The 9,244-nt window shown below is 42.6% G+C and overlaps 1 long non-coding RNA gene across 1 annotated transcript; it reads right to left on the reverse strand.

Moving 5' to 3' along the window:
* Nucleotides 1-1,068: 1,068 nt before the first annotated feature.
* On the reverse strand, nucleotides 1,069-9,039 carry LOC120324248. Its single transcript, XR_005565412.1, has 3 exons — nucleotides 8,843-9,039; nucleotides 7,219-7,326; nucleotides 1,069-2,022 (listed from the first exon to the last, which is right to left on the reverse strand). It is a non-coding gene; the product is annotated as an uncharacterized LOC120324248 (long non-coding RNA).
* Between the last annotated feature and the right edge of the window lie 205 nt (nucleotides 9,040-9,244).

Raw genomic sequence — 9,244 nt, forward strand, 5'->3', positions numbered from 1 at the left:
GTGTCTAAGTAACCTTAAATGCTGATAATGTGATTTTGCTCTCTGCTAGTGTTGTCTGACTTTACACAGATCAAATCTTACACCCTTGGTTTGTCCTGGCTGCAGATGTGTCTGCCCCATCTGAGGACACAAAGAACAAGAGATCTGTGTTTCTTGTGCTTGATTTTGGAGGTGCTCATGCCAAAATATCCTGAAGGGGTCAGGATAGTGAGTCCTTGGGTGTTCAGAAATCCAGCGTTCAAATAAAATCTCATTATCCCACCAGTCTGGCAGCAGTGTTTTACATCATCAGCCAGGGAGGAGCAGGGTCAGACATCTATTGCTGGGTAGCCATCACTCAAAAGTAGAAATTATACAGTGGGATATGAAAGCCACCTTTCCAAATCCTAATGTGATAGGAAGATGAATACCTTGCCAGACACTGCATGGCATTCCCTCTGTTGTTTCTAGATTAAGGCAGGTATCGACCCATATTTCCTTTGATAGGATAAAATCTGAGCCTACATGCCAGTAATCTGAAATAAGGAGCCAGTAATACCTTCCTCATGAAAATGATGCAGGTAGTGCAATGGAAGTAGGCACTTAGGAAAACAATCTACAAATACCTGTGATTTTTCCTGACTTCAGCAGGGAGGCTGTGTTTGGTTTTAGCACAGATGGCCCTGGCTGCAATAGTATGATCAACATTTCTGAGTCCAGTGCAAATAGGTCTTGCCTAGAGTGTCAAGAGCACGACTCCCAGTTTCTTATGGCACAACTAACAGTTAAATACTGCTCCTCTTTACATCGGAAACAACCCCCAAAAGAGGCACTGAGACTTTCCTGCAACACTCTGCTCTTTGGCAGGAGAACTTACAGATAGGAGATCCCCTTGTGAGTTTGCCCTCAAAGGAAGCTCATTATCACTTTAAAAAATATAATATTTCTTTCCTGAAAAGGGTGGACAATTAATACATTTCTTATCTTTCAGATCTTGCAGTGGTTTACTTTTCTGTCTTAAATGGAACAGAGTTCTTTTCTCTTTTTTTTTTCTCTATCGGAAAGAAAGTATTTTTAAGGAAGAACTAATTTAGCATAAAATGTATTTATTGTCAGGGCTTAATAGAATGAGTAAATCATCATCTAATACAATAATATCTCAGGCTAGTTAGAAAAATTGTCAGAACATGAAGTAAGCATTGATATAGCAAAATCCCAGCAGAGCACATCTAACATGAAAAGCTGACTAATAAAATTCCTAGTTTGGCTAATAATTTTTCAAAGCATTAATACTGCAGCTAGTGTGTGGAGTCTTCCACCTTTAGCACTATGAATTATTGGAACCCTGAAAACACATTGTAAATAAGTTATAAATGTGAATGTGTTCACAAGGATCTTTATGTTTCCTTTCATTACAATGAAAAATTCCACATAATTAAGAACCTGACTTCTACTGCCAGGGAGGAATAATGGTTAAAGGTGGAAATGAAAAACGATGCTGAGTGTGTAAACATGGAAACATGCTTTGAGATAAATCTTACTTCCAAATCTCCCCCTGTCAGCCACCATCTGAATTCATATTGCATGGGGAGGGCATATAGAATACTGCAGCTACACTTTTTGGGCAGCAAGGAGCAAGTAGGAAAACCAGCTTTAAAATTATATAAGACGTTTTACTTTTTTAAAACGGCTGTGCAGGTGTTGTTTCAGCTGTAATTTTGAACATCTACGGTAAAAGACCCTCCAGGGTGTTGCTTTGCCATTAAAGGCTAAAAGTAGATTCGCATGATGTTATTTTGGTTGAAGAAAACCCTCCTTTTCCAGGCTCGTTTGTCTTCCCGGTGGTGTTAATGGGAGCTGCGTTGTTATGCATGTGAATGAGAACGGGACTGTTGTGATTCACACACCTCTGAAACTGGAGTCCAAAGTCAGCTCTGATTTGGCATAACAGTAGAAAAATCAGCTTTCGCTCATTAGTCTTCATGTTTTAAGGCAGGGAGAGCACAGATGTTTGAAGATCCTTCCTGGACGTCTGAAAAGTGGCTGGAAAAGAGATTGGAGTGAATTTCAGTTTATTTCTTCCGATTCTTTGCCTCAGTTAAGATGCATTGGCAGTATCTACCCCCCCTGAGATTTACTGGAATCATATAGTCACAGAATACCCTGAGCTGGAAGGGACCCACAAGGGCCATCCAGTCCTGCCCAGGACACCCCAACAATCCCACCCTGTCCCTGAGAGCGTTGTCCAAACCCTCCTGGAGCTCTGGCAGCCTTGGTGCTGTGCCCACTGCCCTGGGCAGCCTGGGCAGTGCCAACCACCCTCTGGGGGAAGAACCTTTCCCTGAGATCCAACCTGAGCCTGCCCTGACACAGCTCCAGCCATTCCCTGGGTCCTGTCACTTAACTTGAAGAGTTTTGTAATTCCCAGATCAGAGTGCCTGGGTGAAACAGTCTTGCAAAGTGTCCTGAGTTCAGTGATGTTTTTCACTGGATGTTGGCTTTCCAGATCCATTTTCTATAGTCTTTTTCTTATAAACTCACTTCTTAGCAGAGTCTTGGCTCAGTTCCTGCCCCTGAAACCAGCTTTTTCTGTGAGGTGAGAAAAGACATATCTGGCTACACAGTGCCAAGTGCCCTTAGTTCTGATTGACCCCAGGAGCTATTCAGGACATGTTTTGGACTGTCTGGGAAATACACCTCAGCCTATGGATTGCCTCTGTTGATAATCCTAAACCCGTGTCCTCTACAGAAGTAATAATCATAGTCATATCAGGGTATTTTGTAAAGGATGGGGTGTGATGTAATTGCTCAGTGTTTGAGAAATTCTGTGGGTTTCCAGGAAGGAATGGGCTCCATTAGGACTCTATTACTGGTGCTTTATTGTGACTCCTGTGGAAAAGGATATAACTGCATCAATGGTTTTCAGCATGACCTGAGGGGTCTGGGAGAGGTAACAGAAAGCTCAGAAGGTCTGAGAAAGCCAGTCATGTTATTGCTACGCTTGGATTTGTTGTCCTGATATTCACACATGCATGGGAAAATTTGGGGAGCACACAAACAGGAGCAGCTCCGTTGCTTTGAATTAAGGTTTTTAAGAGCATTTAGTGGCATTACCAGCATTTTTAGTTAAAACTGGCCACTTTGAAAAGATGTTTCCTTTATACAAAGGGGTCCTTTACTCCCCTCTGTCCCTGCTCAAAGAGGGAGTGTTTTAAAGAGTGTGTTTTGAAGAGAGTTTTATAGGAGTGCGCTTCAAGCCTCTTCTCATTAACAAAGCAAAGTCCCTCGAATTTCTCCCGAAACTGCCACTCTCGTGTGAGTTTCCAGAGCTCCCTGAGAGCCAAGTGGTTCAACCTTCAGGGAGATTTCTTTAGGATGAGAGGGAGGAATTCTCTGAGCCAATCTAAGGGGCACCTGGGTAAGCAATAGAGTTTGCAACAGACTTCACTGCACAGAGCCCTGCTGCTTTACTGCCGTCCTTATTGCCTCCAGTCATGTCCCACTGGGTTTCTCCTCTGCACAGGCAGAACAAAGAGTGATGTGAAGTGGGAAAGGAGGGAAGGAAGAGGAATATATCAGGGGGAGACAATACAGTGTAAGGGTTGAACGGTGGTGTCCGTGTGACTCCGAAATAACGATTGTTCGGAAAAAAACCCCAAAATCCACCTAGCATAATAGGCAATCAAAGTGCTGGTGAAAATCAAGCTCATTTGGGAGATGATTTGTTACTGTTATTTGCGAAGAATGACTCGAAACTGCCGGGTACTTTTTTTCTTTGTGCTGCTTTTGTTTGCATGAGCTGGAATATGTTATATTGTACATCTGTGATAATGTTAGATCTCACAGGCAGAGGAAAGAAATGAGATATGGGACAGGAGGGACACCAGTAGATTTTATTATTATTATTGGTTAGAAAATAAGAAAGATGGAAGTTGAACATATTCCCTATTTTTATCAAGAATTTTGGAGTGTAAATTTTCTCCCTTTGTTATTCCCTTACAGATGGGAATAGTAAAGTGGTTTAAACCTTGAAAGCATGTGTAAGTAATCTTAAAGTAAAAATCACTACAGGATATTGCTTTTAAAAAACAAGACTAGTAAAACTGAGAAATCCAAGGTCAACTCAAAGAATGCCTAAAGCTTTATTTAGCTACAGAGATGCACAATTAAAGCATCTAAAACAACCTCACCTTATCCCTCCTGTGGTCTCACTCAGTAATTGTGTATTACAGGGTGCATAAGGATAAATGAAATAACACGGGCTCTGATGTTTAACCCCAGTTTTTCCTTCTTCTCTGACATCACCAGAGATCAGTTTTATAGTCTTTGTGGACTGAGCTTTCTGTGTTGCAAGAGGAGTGGCTCCTAAAGTTGGTTAGTCCAGGATGAAGCCCCATGACGTGTAAAGCTGCTTCAGTGATGGACTGTGCAGCTCCAATAGTGGTGATTCCTTCAGCCACTGCCATGGGGTCAGGAAAGGGGAGTAGGTATGTTTTGGTCCAGTGTTCCCTGTCCCCAGAGGTGACTGGTTCACCCTAAGTGCTGCAGGTGGAGGGTGGAAGTGGTCACATTGTTCTCTCCCTGTTCAAGGAGGCTTGTTATCAAAGGATCAGGCATTTCTCTCTCGTTATCATGAGGATTTGGCCAGTTCCTTTCCACAAGTTCTCTTCTTTTCCCCTTTGAAGGAGGATCTCATTGTTCTGTGCCCTCTCAAAGCTGGCTTTGATCAGTGCTGTGTACAGTGAGGTTCATGAGCAGCTCTTGTTCCTGCTACTCACTGCAGTGTCCTGCCCTTAATAATTTTGGCACTCCAAATCCACAGCCCAGCATCGACAAATTAAAACTTTTTTGCTCTTGGCAGGCTGTACTTTACGCATGTGAACTATAATTTTCTGCTGCTCCTCTTCCCCACTGTAGAGGTTTTTAGCTTTGTAGATTTAAAAACTGGTCATGGTGTGCCTTATTTCAGAGGGATGTGGAGATGTAATGAAAGGAGCTTGCCAAGGCAGAAAGAAGCAAAGTTACCTGGCCTGTTTGTTTTAGAAAGAACATTAACAATTCACTAAGACAAATTCAGCCATGGATTAAGTGTGTAACAACATTAATATCGTCCCTGCAGTTAGACTCTATTGATTTGTACCACAATTATATTGCCTTTCCCTTACTGTGTTTTCATACCGTAAGGCTTTATTGTCACAAATTCCAAAAGTACTTTGTGCTTTCTGTTCTGTGTCTCTTCACTGTCTGGCAGGTTTGGGAGTATCAAAAGGGTGGAGTGTGTGTCTCCTGGGTGCTCCACAGACCACTCCAAAGGCTGGCAAAGAGCAGGGAGTGTGTTGTGTTTATTTTAGTGGCATTCTAGTGCCTGTGTTAATCCAGATTTGTCAGTGATCTCCACCTTTGTTTCCTTCCCTGTTTGCTCCAGCTCTGGTTCTCTGTGGTGGGATCAGGAAATCTCAGTATTTTCAAATGTCTGCCTATGTTAAGCCTGCATTAGTTTTCAGGTGTCCCCCATTACTAGAAAGCCCTCCATTTTAAATTAAAATGTACTATCATCCTACTGTTATCCTCCTGTTTCATTATTCTAGTTTATTAACATCTGAAGGCCTGAGAAGAATGCAGTGAGACAATAGAGGGCCTTGTAATGTGATGACTCGGATGCAGACACAGCAGGCAGGGCTTCAGGAGATTAGAAATGGTAATACTTGTAATTAGAAACTCTGCAGCCCAGAAATGTTAGTTAGGAACTCACAAGCAGAATTTAAGTACTCAGATTAATCTATATGGTGTGAAAATAATTATGCCAAGCCAAGTGTTTCCCCACCAGGCTGTCTGGGATCAGTCCCTTGGATGGATCTTCATTTTGGGTTCCAGTGTTGGGGACACAGAGCAGGAGTGGGGTGTGAGGTGTGCCACTGAATCCAGTGTGTAACTGCTCTCTCCCACAACTGTGAGGGACACAGAACTTCCCAGTTCTGGGTTTATGGAGGTGCATTTCCACAGTCAGCCCATCCCTGTGACCTGTGCTCAAAATGCTGCAGCATTGAAAAGCACTGGGCTAAGCAAAGTTGTACAAATGAATACCCTTTTTTTTCCCAGTGGATTGGGAAGTGCCATTACCATTGGATAAGTATGTCTTAATTTCCTTTGGTGCTGAGTGCATGTATTTCCTATCCGTGTCTCTGGGAGAGTTGTGGGCATTGAACACCTTGTTCATGATTTTCCTCTTAGGGAATTTGTCATTGTGTAAAGCAGAAAACATCGATTTTCTAAGGATCACAGAAACATTCACCTTTTAACTAGCACTAGAAATACGCAGGTTTTGGCAAAACAATGAACACATTCAATTTTTCTCCCCTGGTTCACCTCTCTCTCTGCTCTTGAGTGTTGCTCAGCAAGTCAGAGATCCCCATGCCTGGCTATGGCTTCTTCTCTGCTGGTTTTTTCCTTCACCTGGATCTGCAGTTTCTCTGGCTTTGGCAGCATGACCTTGCTCCTCCATATGCTCATGCTACATATGCTTCTCAGGCCAGCTTTCTGTGCTCCACCTTTTACCCTGGCTCTCTTTCCTTCCGGGGACGCTGTGGGATGGGGAGATCAGTTCAGAAGCTGAGGTGAAAACCGTGGTGGGTTTATTTTAATGAGCATTGAAAAGCGTTGATTTTTAAATGTGAGTGTAGAATCAGTCTTCCAGTGGCTGGGTTAAACAAACACCTGTTGGGAATGTCTGGCTATCCTGGGACACATCTGAGCCTGTCTCAGAGCAGGGACGTGGAGACGAGACGGCTGCCCAAGGTCCCAGGGACCCAACATTGTCATGTTTCTGGTTTTTTATTTGCATAAAGAATGTACCTTGAGCTGAAAGCTGTACTGGAACACATCCAAAACACTGGGTTGTATCCTTGTTTCGCTTCTCTTGTGGATCATTATATTTTTAATACTGTAATTGATGTAATTAGAAATATCGATTCCGTTACAAATGAAGCAATTTAACTGTAAATGTGCCAAGAGGCCAAAAAGTAATCAATCTGCTGCTGCCTTGCATGCATGAATGAATCTTGATCCAGAGTCAGCAGCGTGGGCTTTTTTTCAATTCTTTGGTTTGGATCAGTTGCCACTCATTTGGTGTTGTCTCCACCTCCTGTGCTTTTTTGATTGCTTGTGGTCAAAGGGATGCTAAAAGGTATGAAATGAATGTGTTAAAATAATCTCTGATAGTATAATTAGAGGAACACTTACAATGTGAAACAATTCCCAGTTTTAGTGCAGGATTCTCCAGTGGGAGATCAGATTGTGGGATTTAAGTGTGAGTGTGATCTGGGTCCTGGAGCACAGAGCAGTGACATTCTGCAGGAGAAGGGAAAATTAGGAGTTACATTACCTTTTGTCTAAAAGAGGCAGAAAAGTGAAGTCTTCATATTGCATCATTTGCAAAACACACTGTCTGACTGGATGCCCGTTTCTGAACCAGCAGACGTGAAAAATGCACAAAGGAAATCTTGTTGGTCTCCAGAGTGGAAGGAACAGATTCGAGCCGACAGTTCAAAAAAAAAAAAATCCACAAGGAATCTTTTAATCAACATATCACTTACTGAATTCTCTGTGTGTATCCCTAGCACAGCAGTGTGATTTTTTTTTTTTTTTTTTTTTCTCACAAAGCTTTGGGAAAGTTCCTGGATGACATGTCTATGTAGTGCTTGAAAAGAATGGAAGAAACAGCCAGTGCTGCTCCGGGTCTCCCTGGAGAAAATGCCCAATCAATTCTTTCTGGCAGAGGGAAAACCGTGGTGGTTCTCACAGGAGAACTGACACTGTGATCTTTAAAAAGTAAAAGTGATCTTTAACTATATTTAGCATGGTAAGGTTTGGGGTTTTTTCTTGGTTAACTGAAAGTCTGAAGCTGATTTTCAGCTTACTACACATTTTCAGGGAAATGTGCTGTTCTTTCTAAAACCTTTTCCTCCATGAGTCTTCTCTAAAACCTTTTCCTCCAGGAGTCTCAGTGCTTTACTCCACAGTTGCAAACTTTGTACTTCTAGAAGAACAAACTAGGGGAAAAAAATTGTATTTGAAGACCAAGTTTTTGGTTTCTTTCAGTTCCCTTTCATATGAATGCTGTTTAAGGTGCTTGAGTAAGAAACTGATATCAGAAAATCAACCAAAGACAAAGTGGGGAGACACTTACTGAGGAGCTGGTGCACTTATTACCTGATTTCTGAAATGATACTTAACATGTCAGGCTCCATTGTACAATTTGCTTCTAATAGAATAGAATAAAAAGTACTTAAAATAACAAAAAAGCAATCCCTGTCATGGTACACATCAGTTAAGTGGTTCATTTTAGCATATACATGCATGTATGTACATAAGTATATCTGAATTTGCGTGTTCTCATATCTGTGTGTGTGAATGTGTCTCCTTGATTTCATTAGTGATGTCTTAGAGCATCTCAACTTGCTTCCACTTGCGTAGGTTAGGGTGTAAATTTAAATTGCCACAGCTGACTGGAGTGGTCACAAGTGTAGACAAGCCTTCTGCTTCCAGGAGAGATGTTCTGAGAAAGGTAACACAGACCTTTTCACCCTTTTCCCTGGATTTCTGTTCCCACCCTTTCTGAGAGTCCCTCTGCCTCACAGGGGTGTCCTGATGTGTGTTTTAGAAGCAGAGTAAGGCCAGTGTGGCTCCATAAGATGAGCACAGCAGACGCTGCCAACTTGTCACTCCTTGGCATGGCTGTTGCTGATTCCATTCCCTAAAAACATGGGACACTGAGAGGATTTCACTGCCAGCCAACCCCAGAGGGATTAGAGCCATTTCCTGTTTCACCTGTTTTAGTAGGAGTCCAAATCCAATAAAAACTTACCTGTTAATGTTCAGTGGAGTAAAGGCTGCCCCTGAAGCGCCAGGATTTTCACCACCCCGGTGCAGAATAGCAGAGCCCTGTCTGATGGCCTGGGAATGATCCTCTGTGGGAGGAGGAGAAAAGCAAGTAGCTGGTGAAGGCTCCCACCTGATTGCAATTACTGAGGGAATTCTGACTGCAGCAGAGGCAGAGCAGGATCCTGCAGCAGGGTAGAAGACACAGCCAGTGCTTTAGTTGATTACAACCTCCCAGTCCAGCAAAAGTCGAACGTTTCAGTCTTCCCTGAGTTTGATTTAATTTGTTTAAATGTCGTGCACAGAAGTGGAGGGGCCTGTTGGCTTCTTGACAATCTTGTTGGCATTTGATCGAAGCGGAACGTCGCTTGCATTCACCAATAAAAAG

Source organism: Pipra filicauda, unplaced genomic scaffold (genome assembly GCF_003945595.2).
Source record: "Pipra filicauda isolate LSUMZ 115617 unplaced genomic scaffold, ASM394559v2 scaffold471_size599564_pilon, whole genome shotgun sequence".
Lineage (NCBI taxonomy): Eukaryota > Metazoa > Chordata > Aves > Passeriformes > Pipridae > Pipra > Pipra filicauda.